At 38.7% G+C, this 14,246-nt stretch overlaps 1 long non-coding RNA gene across 1 annotated transcript in view; it reads right to left on the bottom strand.

The window, feature by feature from the left end:
• The window catches only part of LOC116864277, a 35,874-nt gene extending 27,925 nt beyond the window's left edge, over positions 1 to 7,949 (bottom strand). The window contains exons 1-2 of the long non-coding RNA XR_004381978.1: positions 7,418 to 7,949; positions 5,891 to 5,937 (exon numbers count right to left, since the gene is read on the bottom strand). This is a non-coding gene — a long non-coding RNA (uncharacterized LOC116864277). The remainder of the gene's footprint in view (positions 1 to 5,890; positions 5,938 to 7,417) is intronic.
• Positions 7,950 to 14,246: the final 6,297 nt, after the last annotated feature.

Raw genomic sequence — 14,246 nt, 5'->3', positions numbered from 1 at the left:
AGCCATCTGCCCAGGCTAATCTGGGTAAACTGGCATGAGCAGAGAGAACCATAATGTAATTTCACAAATTAAACTAATTTATTTCAGTAGCCATTTTCATGACACGGATGTGGTAGGACAAGAATAGCGAAGAAAGGGGAATGGGGCGGGGGGGAAAATTGATGGTGTTCAATGCCAAACAGAAGAAAGTCAAATTTTAAGTGCCTAGAGTTAACATGTGAACTAACCCCAAGAGTCTGTTCTTACGATTCTCTTGTGAATTCAGCACTTTCCCCCAGGGGTCAACAAGCTGACGAGTGGGATAAGAAAATGTAGACAGTTATAAAATTTTTTTAGTTGAAGTTTAAATTTAAGAGCTTCTAATACCAGCCTATAGAACGATCTTTGCAAGAATTAGAGAACACGGAGGTATCTGCTCTCATTATAAAGTTCTAAAATATGACCAAGAACATAACTGATAAAGTTACCTCACCTGGGGATAAACACTTTTTATATGAAAAGTGTTCTAGGATCTTTGGGTTCCACTATCTCACATTTATTGTCACAGCTTTTCTTGGGAGGACATCAGACTAGAAGGGAAGGAATATGTTTTCTGGCACCCAATATATTAGCTCTTAAATCCCAGCACTACCCATTTATGGCTCCCAACTCTGGCTGGTTATTCCATGTTTCTGTGCCTCAGTTTCTGCATCTGCAACATGGAGACGATCTTATAAATAAGTTTTAATCAGGATTAAGTTATGGTAAATGAAATAACTTGGACAAGAACCTAATAGTGTCTAGGCTATAGAAAGCATACAATGAAGCTTGGCACTATCGCTTCTCTCCCAAGACTTGCTCTTCCATTTTTCTCATCAGGATAATATATATACCTTTCCAGTGTCTGTAGTGTTTGGGAGAAATGTTAATCAGTTGCTCCTGTCTGTTCCTTGAAATATACTATAAAGAAACATTTTTTTTAATGTGTTGAATTGTGTTCCCCACAAAATTCGTGTTTTAAAAAGTCTCCACCTCAGTACCTCACGATGTGACCTTATTTGGAAGTAGAGTTGTTGCAAATGTACTTAGTTAATATAAGGTCATTCCAGAGTAGGATAGGCCCCTAACCAATACACCTGGTATCCTTCCTTTTTTTTTTTTTTAAGATTTATTTGTTTATTTGAGGGGGGAAGGGGCGGAGGTAGAGAGAATCTTGAAGCAAACTCCCTGCGGAGCATGGACCCGCCTCACCCACCTCGGGGCTTGATCCCAGGACTCTGAGATCATGACCTGAGCTGAAATCAAGACGACACCCCATCCTGTGTCCTTATAAAGAGAACACCATGTGAAGAGATAGGCAGCCCCCCAAGGAGAACATCATGTGAAGATGTAGGCAGAGATCTCAGTGATGCAGCAAAAGCCAAGAAATGTGAAAGATTGCCAGCAAACTACCAGAAGTTAGGAGAATGGTATGGAATAGATCCTTCCTCATGGCACTCAGAAGGAATCAGCCCTGCTTTGACCTCAGATTTCTAACCTCTAGAACTGTGAGATAATGAGTTTCTGTCATTTAAGCTGCCCAGTTGGTGGTATTTTTGTTACAACAGCCTGTACCAATACAGACCTACTGCTAAAGTTATTTTCTGCACAGTGTACACATTAATAGCTTTCACCACCACAACATTTTTTATAGGTTGTCAATGGCTTTAGGTCTTTTTGGTAAACATCCAATTAGACACTGTGCAAATAACATGGCTGACTTGGACAATTCTGGCTGTCCAAGAACACAGAGGTCCTTAGAACATTGGCCCCTTAGTCCTAAAGCACTTTGAATAAGAGGTTTCATTGGCTCTATCTACCTATTTTCCTTTCCCCTAGATGTCAAGCTCCTTGAAAGCAGAAGCTGTGTCTCATTCACCTTCATATCCCCAGCATAAAGATGTGCAAGAGGCATTAACATTCACTGAAAACCTTACTTTTTGCTAAGTACTAAAAAATTACCACAAACTGGTCTGAGTGCCTGCCATGTGCCAGACCACTTTCCCAGGAGAGAAAGGCATCAATGTCCCATCTTATAAAAGAAGAAATATAGTTCAGAAAATTAAGATTAGGGACACCTGCATGGGCAGTCACTTAGCCTCCAACTCTTGGTTTTGACTCAGGTTGTGATCTCAGGCTTATGAGACTGAGCCCTGTGTCAGGCTCTGCCCTGAGCAGAGACTCTGCAAAAGTTTCTCTCTCCCTCTCCTCCTCCTGGCCTTATGTACTCTCTCTCTCTCTCTCTAAAATAAGTAAGTAAGGGGCGCCTGAGTGGCTCAGTGGGTTAAAGCCTCTGCCTTCGGCTCAGGTCATGATCCCAGAGTCCTGGGATCAAGCCCCGAATCAGGCTCTCCGCTCAGCAGGGAGCCTGCCTCCTCCTCTCTCTCTGCCTGCCTCTCTGCCTACTTGACAGATCTGTCTGTCAAATAAATAAAAATAAAATCTTTAAAATAAATAAGTAAATAAATCCTTAAAAAAGGAAAGAAAGAAAAAAAATTAAGATTAAAAAATAGAAAAAATTAAAAATTAAGATGAAAATAGCAAAACTTTTTTTTTCTTTTTTATTGTGTTTTGTAACATGATTTCAAAAAATCCAAAATATGAATCCAATGTATATGATTTCTTGGAGCTGGACTCAGAGAAGGCAAGAAAGAATGAAAGTGTCATCTTCCCAATAAATTTATTGTTGTCATCTCCCCAGTAAATTCCCATAAATAAACCATACATTGTAAATAAAACACAGTGATGACACAGTACTGACCCTGAGAAAATGTGAGTAAAATCTAAAATATAGTCATTTCTTAGAAGAAAAGTCTAACCCAGAAAGACTCAATCCCCTTCTTAATTATTTAACACTTATTAATTAGTATCCTGTGAATTAAAATGCTAAGTTAAAATCATGCCCTACTTTCTCGTCTTTAACATATTAAGTGTAGCAGAAAACTACACTAAAACGAAACGGCGGGATCAAATTCATATGTGTATACAGATCAAATCCAGATAGATGATAGAAAGATCAAATCTATATATGAGGGCACATATTGCATGGAGCACTGGGTGTGGTGCAAAAACAATGAATTCTGGTATACTGAAAAGAAATTTTAAAAAATTAAAAATTTAAAAATATAATACTTACCATAAATTTTGAATTTAAAAAAAGATCTATATTTGAATGCAGATATTATGGGAAAATATTAAGTTCCTTCAAATATTTGAATACTGGGGTGCCTGGGTGGCTCAGTGGGTTAAGCCTCTGCCTTCAATTCAGGCCATGGTCTCAGAGGTTCTGCAAACGAGCCCTGCATTGGGCTCTCTGCTCAGCAGGGAGCCTGCTTCCCCCCCCACCCCACCCCCACTGTGTGCCTCTCTGCCTACTTGTGATCTCTCTTTCTGTCAAATAAATAAATAAAATCTTTTTTTAAAAATCTGAATACTTTCTCTCAAAACAGCAGTATTAAGGGAAAGCATTTTTCTCTACCTTACAGGTTTCTGGCACAGATTTTTTTTTTCCTTCTTTTTTAAAATTTGGTGTTCTGATATCTTGCCTATCAAGACAACAAACACACAACAAACATATTTGCTATAAGAAATAAGAAGCAACCCTGAGTATCACGACTACATGCATCCCCCCCCCACCCTTACTAATTTCCTGATCCACAAAGATCCAACCCTTTCTGATAGCTTGGGACCAGTATGGATTCATGAGTGTCTAATGGCTATGGTGTAAATATTCGTGTCCCCCCAAAATTCATATGCTGAAGTCCGAACTCCCAAAGATGTTATTATGAGGTGGAGCTTCCAGAGGTGCTTAAACCATAAGGTTGGAGAACGCATGAATAGGATCAATGCTTTATAAAATAGGCTCCAGAGAGATCCCTGACCCCTTCCATGAAAGAGAACAGGAAGAAGACACTGGCTATAAACCAGGAAGGGGGGCTCTCACCAGAGTATGACCATGCTGGTGCTTGGATCTTGAACTTCTTAGCCTCCAGATCTTTGAAAAATAACTTTCTGTTGTTTAAACTACCCAATCTGCATTACTTTGTGATAGCAGCCCAAATGAACTAAAACACTGACAAACCTTGACAAATGCCCTCTGAGTTTGACATTTCTTTCACTCATTTCCCTGCCTATTAGTTGGTTTTTAATCTCTTCCAAGCTCCTCTTTTAAGGTATTATTCCATGAAGAGAGACAAAGAACCAACTCCACAGGATCCCACAGAAACCTTAAAAAGGTCCCTCAATATCAGGCCCTTGAACTAAATCAAACACTTTGGCTCTTGCCTCCAGATTTCTAAATCCATTCTCAAGGAACTCAAAGAAAATCTCAACTCTGAACATTCATGGAGAATTGTTGCTTAATTGGCACCAAAATAGATGTTTAATGATTAACTACATGCTCTTGATAAAATACTCAATCACCGCATCACTTGGCACTTATGCCTTGTTTTAGAACACCTCTCAGAAGGGATGGCAAAGCAAAACCAATTTTAGGAACTCTCTTTCTCTATTGGAAAATACATGTAACCAATGAAATTCAATATTTATGCTGGATTCTTTTTCAAAGACATGAGCTTCTTGAGGAACCTTTTATTTTTTATCCTAAACACCCATCACAAGGTTTAGCACACCACAGACTTCCAACAGATGTTGGTCAAGACTGATTGACAGAGAAGGTGCTAAGATAAGACTAAGGCTGACATCACAGGTAAGCAAAAGTCATCACAAGCATATCTGTTTGCATATCAATTCCCAAAGCTAGTGGAAGTGTTTTTTAATCCTTGCCTTGAATAATAAACTCTTAGAATATGAAAGTAGTGACTTACCAAGACCAATTCCTGCTACCAAGATGTAAGGACCTCAGCCATCGCTGCAAAACACAAGCACAGTTTAATTTAAAGCGACAAGAACTTAAAGCTTAACCATGTCAACTGAATAATTAACTTCTTTATTTGAAACATATAACATATTTGAATTATTTGCTAATCACTCAATCCTCTTGCATTTTAGAAGCTTTTGAGTTATGCCTGCATCATGAATAGTGCCTGTGCTTTTAAACTTTTCTAAATATGAAAAAAATTACATATGTACTAGTACAGGGAGGAAAGACAGAAAGTCCTTGTGACCCAGATTATCTCCACAGCTCTCTGATACTTTTTATTCTGTATCTTTTTCATTCAAGATCATATATAACTTGGTTCAAAAATAAGAATCTATATACTGTTTTATAGTTTTTTCCCCTTTCTTTGTCTTTTTTTAATGCCTATAGTTTTTAAAATCAGATTAAAATGTTAAGTGATTAGCTAGCAAACATATACTGACAATCACATACTACTTATTTTTCATAAGTAAGGAACAAATACATGATTTGTACATTTCAACACCCCAGTCAAGCTAAGGCAATGTAAGTAGAGACCAGTCTCTGCTAGGAAATATATCAAAACTTAAAAGTCAGGTATTATACCAGAGCTCAAGAGATTGTCAACAAGAAATTTCTAATATAGGCTGACTCTGGGTGACTCTGATTAACCAAAACCTTTAGCTTACAAGATAAGGAAGAATCTCTATTACCATATCAGCTCAACCAGTTGGGATGTTGACTATCTGACATCAGGGGTAAGAGTTGGGGGGAGGAATGAAAGAAAACACTACGCATTCAGACACTGTTGTATATCACCAGCAGATTCCCAGACATACTACAGCATACAAGCCCATCAATTATATAAACTCCCAGCAAGTTCAAATAAAACAATAAACAAAGAAAAGGTCATCATATAACAGCAAAGCAAGTCAGGGAAAACAACCACCAGTGTCAGCCAATGCTTGCTCCAATCTAAGGCAGAAAATATCAGGAGAGATGAAGATTGCTTACTGGCTTTAAATCTTCAGATGGTACATTTCCTCTGATAGGTGCAATGCCTAGAAAGACAGTAATCAAAAGCAGTCACACAGTGGCCATTTCAACCATGGCTTTCCCTCCCCAAAATGGGTTGTCAATTCCTATAATGTGGGCTCAGAAGCCTGGAGTTTGTGTTATGGTCTACGAAACATTAGATTGGGCTCCTAAAACACACACTAAACCTAAATCTTGATTTACAAATTCTCCATGCAGCCCTCTTTTAGGATAAAGCAATTTGATCTAAACCTCAGATCCAGAATGAGTCTCTATCTCAGGTGACATGGCCTGTCTGAAACTCAGGTAAATGATCAAGGCATTTGCAGATTTCAGTTCCAGGGACCAGTCTAACCTCTACATTAGAAGAGCTTTGACTAGAAAGAAGGCAAGGCTTTAAAAGTTGAAGTTATCACATCTTATAATATTGAGATAAATAATGTATGCTATTAAAATGCTTTTAAGTTGAGGTTGTCAAACTGCTGCTACTAACATATTTTGAGGGCTTTAACTCATATCCCTGAAACCTAGACTTTCCCTAATTTCCTGTGTATACCTTAGTGACGAAAAGTGATGAGATCATCTCATTCCCCTATTTAAAATCCTTCAGTGACACCAAATCTAAACTTACCCTGTCCAAATAGGTCCTTCCTGATCTGGGAGACCCTCCCCAACAACCCTCAATACACAAGGCACATTCAGCCATTTGTTGCTACTTACAAATCTCCAATATATGCCCCCACTGTTTCTCACCTCTTTGACTTGGTATATACCGTTCCCTTGGCTACGTAAAAACCTTCTGAAGTTCCAAATTTCCCTTTACCCCAACCCGACCTCTTCTGGGAAAACCCTTACTCAGCACTGCTTCAGTAAAACAGAACCACAAAATGGGGTTGGCCTTGAAGCTAGCCAACTTGGATTTGCATTCTCCTTCCTACTATCCAGTAGTCACTTAACTCTCTGTGCCTGTGTTTCCTCATCACCAAGATGTGAAAAGGAATAATGCCTAGAGATTTTGAGAGGTTTAAATGAAGTAAGACTTTAATCAGGTTGCCTTGAGAACATACTAAGTATTCAAAACTATTTGCAATTATCACCATTATCACTATCCTTTAAGACTCCCATTAAAGCTCTTTTTATTATTAATTTTTTTTTTTTTTTGTAAAAACCCTTTGCCAAATACAACCTCTCCTCACAAACATATCGATTACTTGCTTTTTTTTTTGTTTCACCCATGAAACTTGAACATACAGTAGTCTGCCCTTACCTGTGGGGGTTACATTCCAAGACCTCCAGTGGATGCCTGAAACCACAGAGAGTACCAAACCATATATATATACTTTTTTTTTTCCAATACATACATAACTATGACAAAGTTTAATTTCTAAGTTAGGCATAGTAAGAGATTAACAATAATAACTAATAATAAAATAGGACAATTATACTGTAATAAAAGTAATGTGAATATGGTGTCTCTCTCAAAGTACTTCTTTGTTCTGTAATCACCCTTCTTCTTCTTGTGATGATGCGAGATGATAAAATCCCGATATGATAAGACGAAGTACAGTGAATGACATAGGCATTGTGATGCAGTGTTCATCTATGGTATGTCAGGAGAATTATCTGCTTCCAGACCATGGCTGAGCATAGGGAACTGAAACCCTGTAAGCAAAACCACAGATGGGGGGCAGGAGGGGCACTACTTTACCTCTAACCTGGCTCTCATACTGGATCATAAGTATGGGGTTTTTTGCATATCTGTTCCCTCCCTGAAAGCGTCTCAGGAACAGGAGCCACATCTCATTAATCTTGTATTCTCAGTGCCCAGCAGTGCCTGACACACGGGAGATACGAAAATAAATATTAGCTGAATGAATCAGTAATTGAATGAGTTCCTAAAAAACCAAGTGGAAACCAAATACTGATCAATCAAATCATGTTTAACTGCACTATGGAAATCTGATATTCAGAGAAATAAGAAAACTTCAAGAACCAGGTAAAATAATGGAAAGCAAGTGGACTTAGGAGCCAGGCCTAGCTGAACTAGAATCACAATGGCTCTTCCTACAAGCTTTTTGACACAGGAGAAGTTATTTAACCCCTGAGAGCCTCTGCTTCCTCATCTTGAAGAAAATAATATCAAGGGACACCTGGCTGGCTCACTCAGAAGAGTATAAGACTATTCATCTTGGGGTTGTGAGTTATTAATAAAGTTATTAAGGGGCTCTTGGGTGGCTCAGTGGGTTAAGCCTCTGCCTTCAGCTCAGGTCATGATCTCAGAGTCCTGGGATCGAGTCCCGCATCGGGCTCTCTGCTCAGCAGGGAGCCTGCTTCCTCCCCTCTCTCTCTCTGCTTGCCTCTCTGCCCACTTGTGATCTCTCTCTGTCAAATAAATAAAGTCTTTAAAAAAAAGTTATTAATATCTACATTATTAGGTAAACATTAAACAAGAAGATATAAAGCAAAGTAGCAGGACCAATAAGCAAGCATTCATTAATTCATTATTTCCCTTGGTCTTTTATGAAGAACTATTGTAAATATAATTATGACTCCATTAATCTTTGTGTTAAATGTGTATCTGCTAAAATACATCACACAATGATACCATCATAGGAGTCAAGTTTTTATTTTCTTGTTCTATATTATGTTCTTAAACACCTGGACATACATACTCCATCTGCTGTCTACCAGAGGGCCAAGTTCATGTATGCGTCTACTATGGGCAAATGTTCTTTGCTTCATGGCAATTGCTGTATTTGGTTTCTGCTCAAACCATTAATTTTAATCTTACAATTTAAAGAATATATTAGTTATCATTATCTGAGGTTCTAGGAACCTTAGTTCGACACAGACCCGAGAGTCCTAATTAATATATTCTTTAACATTGCATTACAAATAAATTTGCCAGCTCCATGTATCTAGGAAGATAGAGCTCCAAAAAGAGAAGATGGAGCTAAAGGAAATACACTAGACAAATCTCAACTCTTTTCGTTAATTCAAGTAGGTCTGACCATGATGATATAAGCTTTCCAGTCATTCGGTTAAAAAAAAAAAAAAAGTAGGGGCGCCTGGGAGGCTCAGTGGGTTGAGTCTCTGCCTCTGGCTCAGGTCAGGATCCTGGGATCCAGCCCTACATCAGGCTCTCTGCTCAGCGGGAAGCCTGCTTCCCCCCTCTCTCTCGCTCTGTCTGCCTCTCTGCCTGTTTGTGATTTCTGCCTGTCAAATAAATAAATAAAATCTTTTAAAAAAAAAAAAAAAAAAAGACTGATCATTTTTCCTACTAATCAACCTAGAAAATTTACATATAAATGTCAAGAGCAGCAGATAATCCTATTTATTCCTATAGAAAGAGCATAAATTACTCATGAATTCCAACCAAGTGCGTTTGGTGGGAAAGATTAAAAAAAGAGAGAGAGAGAGAGAGAGAAGATATGGTAGGAAATAACAGAGTTTCTGATTTCACAAGTCCAGAGCAGCATTCCTAGTTTATCCCTAAGTATTCTTATCTTTCATTCTTGGCACAAGAACAAAGGGAGAAAGTAGAAAATGATATCAGTGTTACTATTCATAAGCAGAGAAATTGAATTAAAACCACCCCAAATCTTGAGACCTACTGGACAGACCTGAATCACATGTAGATATCAATCTTCTCTTTTAACCCCTAAAACCAAATTTTAATAGAACTGCGGGGGTAGCAGGATGGGAGACCATTAAGTTGATAATGGACACAGAGTGTCCTCTACCTTGTGATGTCATGTAGCAGCATCCAATGTGTCCATCACAGATGGAGATGTCATTAAAATTAGAAAACACACAATCCTCTGTTAGCATCCCCCAAACTTAAAAAATTCATGATTACTTAGAGTGAACAGCCTATTTTTATTATATTCCCCCTTATGAGGGCACCAAGAGACACACAGGCTAAGATCTGTGTTTGGCTCATGGGAGGCACAAAAAGGAGGAAAAACAACTTTGCAGAAGTATCTAAAACTAACAGTAGTGTGGCTATTAACAAACACCCCCAAAATAGAACTTAGGTCCAAAGAAATGCAAATTTATTTAAAGCATAAGCCACAAAATGAAAGAGTTGGCATGTCAACACTATAGACTGAAATTTAATCAAACTGAAAAGAACAGTTGATCTGTCTGCAAGAGAAAAGGAGGGGGTAGTGTGTAATATCTTTAATATATGGATGGCTGGGTAGAGTAAATGACTGTCGCACAGAAGGTTTATCTGTAAACACTGCAGTGAGTCTGGGGTTTTTAAGCACAATAAATGGCTGGTTTCAATCAGCTGCTGCTAGCAGGAAATCCATGGCCCATAGGAGCAATTACCCATCTCTTGACTGAAGCACAGGGCAATTACAAGCTACCAAAGTACACTCACAGTACTGGAGCACTTGACTGTTTGGTGCTAATGGAACCGGGACAAGAAACAGTAGTGTGTGGCTACATATCTCAGCTTTCAGCCCCTCGCCAACCCTTTCATACTTCTATTATCTCACAACACGGCAGCTGAGACGGAGACTGTGGTCTGCAAAAGCAGTATCATCTATACCCAAAACACAGACATCAGGGTTTGCTCTGCCCTGTATCCCCTATAAGCCCCTCAATTTATTACATTCATCCTGACTTTTCAAAAAGCATCACACCTTCGTCTGTGGTTTTGTAGATGACGCCTTACCTGAGTCTCCTAGTCAGCATTTGGTGCTCGTTACCGACTAGAGCAGTTAGCCAAATTAGGACTTCTCATCTCAAGGAAGTAAAGAGGAACCTGTCAGGGAAATAAATGGGGAAATAATTACTCTTTTATTTCACCGTGTAAAATATGTCAACTAGGTATCCTTTAGAGAAGTAACCTCTGTATGATTAGAGAAAGAAAAACAAAAAGATAGTAAGTGGTCTATCAAGATACCTTTCAGTCTCATTAAATTTATTTCTAACAGGTAACATTTACCGAAGACCTAATGTGCCAAGCATTGTATCATGTGCACTGTCACATTTAAGCCTCAAAGTAACTCAAGGTGAATACTATGATCACCCTCTCTTACAGAATAAGACACTGGAGACTCAGTTTGAGTAATTTCCTCAAGACTTCCTAGTTAAACACAATGTGGATTCAGGACCTGAACCTGGGCTCTAGCGGTCCAAACCTATCCCTTAAATAGCCTATCATCCCACCCTTGATGCTGGGTGACTCTGGGAGAGAAGGTGAATAATTGTAAAAGCCACCCTGTTATGCTCCCCAGATAGACATTAACAATGGATCCCAACATCCTTTCCCAGTGAGTGCGGACAAGACCACAGAATCTCTCTCATCACAGTATTTCAGAACACCAACTCAGTTTGAGGCCAACTCCATGTCAGAGTTTCCCAGCATAGCAGCCTTGTCACAGTGCTTGAACCATCAGTAGACATTCAATAAATTCAATAAATGTTAGATTTTAAGAGATCATTGCGTAAAAGGAATATAGATACTTCCTTTAGCCCCAGACAGAGCAGTAATTTAACTTTGGGCTCCACCATTTACTAATTACATGATGTAAGCAACTTACCTAACACTGAATCTTACTTTCCTCAGAGTAAAATAAGGTCATACCAACCCCCTTGCCAAGCTGAAGGATAAAATAAGATGATCTCTGGAGTTGGGAAGTACTCATCCTCCAGGAATACCAGGCCTCTTAATAATCATCATTAGTGGGGCGCCTGGGTGGCTCAGTGGGTTAAAGCCTCTGCCTTCAGCTTAGGTCATGAGTCCAGTGGTCCTGCGATTGAGCCCCGCATCAAACTCTCTGCTCAGTGGGGAGCTGCTTCCTCCTCTCTCTCTCTCTCTGCCTGCTTCTCTGCCTATTTGTGATCTCTGTCAAATAAAAAAAAAAAAATTTTTAATAATCATCATTACTTTTGCATAAAACTGCCAGAATCCCCAAAGACTGAAATACATAGGGCCATGCTCCTCAGAAGGAAAAGTGGGATTACAAGTGGTAATCCTGGAAATGGGTCTCAGGATGAAACAGACCCTATATCCCAGAAAGGACAGATAACATGAAATAACAAATTAAGAGAAATAAAAAAGACAGATGAGGTCCTGAATTAATACAGAAAAGCAAAAAAGACCACACGATGGGAATAGGTGATGGGTTGCGATACCTGTATTTTAACAGGACAAGAAACCCAGAGGAAGAAAACCCAAGGAAAATAATCAGTTTCTTGCTTCTATGTCTTGAACCCAGCTAGCAAAACTGAATCTTTGTCCTCGTCCATTGGGAAACTCCTAAGGAAACATAATAATATATGGCATAAATAATAATAAATAAATAACAGATAACATAAACTGTGGCTTTAATTTTAAGATACCTCATCTTCCCCAGAATATTGGTGACTGTGTCTTACTGGGAAATGGGATGTAGGCCCACCACATACTATAAGGAGCATCAAGCACAATGCTTGACTCATAGCAAGTGCTCAATGCAATGTAATGTAATTCTCATCCTTGTTTTCCCTAAAAAAAAGAAGAAAACTTGGACTTCAGTTTGCTTCTCCAAATGTAGGTTCTTGTCTACATAGAAATGCACTGCTTCCACCCTGGTGCTCAATAGCGAAGTAGCCTCAAGGCAGGTGGAAAGAACAGTGCACCCGATAGTTTCCAAGGAGTACCTAGTACTGCAACAGAGGCTTGGTGTTCCCCTTCTCCCTCTTTTTTATTCATGTATTTTCTATTTTCTCAAACAATTAGAAAAGCAGAGAAGAAGCTCTATTAGACAAATCTTCATTCATCCAACAGGTCAAATCTGGACAGAAGGGGGCAGCACAGAGTTGCTTAATCCCATAAACTCTGCAAAGTGTGTGGCACAGGCCTCTTCTGGGCTTTAGTGAATGCAGAGAAAAGTAGATCCAAGGAAGCCAAAAACATCTATACAACTGAGTCATAAAAGAACTGGCAGACTACGCTTACCTTCACAGAACTGGTTTGGGGGGAAAAATGACAGGTATATATGGGATAAAAACAGACACTATAATGTAAGGAGCCTAAAAATATTAGGTTTACTGTGATGGTCAATACCTGTTTCTCTTTCATGTCCTCTTTTCCCTTTACTATCTTTCCTTTTCCCTAGTTTGTGATTCAAAACTTAAATGTGGGTGTTAGAAGGACATACCATCCTACTTTGCAGATACGAATTTTCACAAATGCCTACACTCCCCATCCCACCATTGAAGGTCCTCCTTTGCTGAGATCACCTATTTCTACTCCCCATTAAGTTTATTTCATAAATCAGAAATGTTTCCTACCAAAGAATCCAAAGACAGATTTTACAGAAATTTGAAGACATTCTTACTCCAACAAGATCTGGGATCTTTAAGACACTAAACTGCCAGAAAGGCATTCAACTATGGTATGACTTCACTTGAGTTATTGAAAACAAAACAAATAGAAATGGCTCTGGTGGATTTAAAAAGGTCAAATACCTATGATGACACTAGATATTCAACAGTGTAACAGTTAACCTTATTTTTATGAGGTTAGTTTTTTTCCCTTGGTTCACAGAGGCTCTCTTTATCATACCCTCACAAGGCATTGTGTTATGACATTCACTCTGGTCTCCTTTGCCTCCTGGCTTCCTACCCCTTCCCATTTTCTTCCAAAAAAAGTAGCCATAAAATGAAGGGAAAATATCCAGCTTAAAGGGCAAAGATTTCTAGTAGAGGAAAAGGAGCGGGAAATGAATTATTTCAGACCAAAAGCAATTATATTTTGAAGGCAGAAGCAGACATCTTCTGGCACAACTGTCAAGATGTTACAAAAAGATTAAAAGAGAGGTTTTTTTTTGTCATTTAAAATCTGTTTCTGGTTCGCAAAAAATAAAGGGGGTCTGCTGTTCAGTTTGTGATTTTTAATAAGATTTCTCAATAGTCTCCCTGCTTTTTAAAAAAAAAGTATAAGGGAGAAAGAAGCAAAAAAATTGAAGGCAATGTAACAAATACAGCCATGACTTTGATGCAGTATCATTCATTTTCACCATTTTGGTGGATTTAGACAAGATTTTTGTGGGAGGTTATATCGTATACAACAACCTGTCAACAAAATATACTTATTGCAGAGACTTTACAGAATTTAGGCTTCTATTGGGGTTAAAGTAGAAACATCAGATTAATTGCTTTCAAAACTCAGGGAGCTACTGCTCAAGGAGGCAAAGGACAGTATTTTCCACTGCTAACAGAGTACAAATCTTTCCCTAAGCTTCAAATGTCTGCTCCTATCTTGTCCCTATTCTTCAGGGTATGGGCTTGCTCAGTTCTCCATTAAGTAGTGCTTATCAAGCTCCTGCTTGAGAGA

Source organism: Lontra canadensis, unplaced genomic scaffold, assembly GCF_010015895.1.
Source record: "Lontra canadensis isolate GAN:19392208 unplaced genomic scaffold, GSC_riverotter_1.0 scaffold5, whole genome shotgun sequence".
NCBI classification, from domain to species: Eukaryota; Metazoa; Chordata; class Mammalia; order Carnivora; family Mustelidae; genus Lontra; species Lontra canadensis.
Note: the sequence above shows the minus strand (reverse complement) of the source record. Positions and strands in the feature narration are given on the sequence as shown.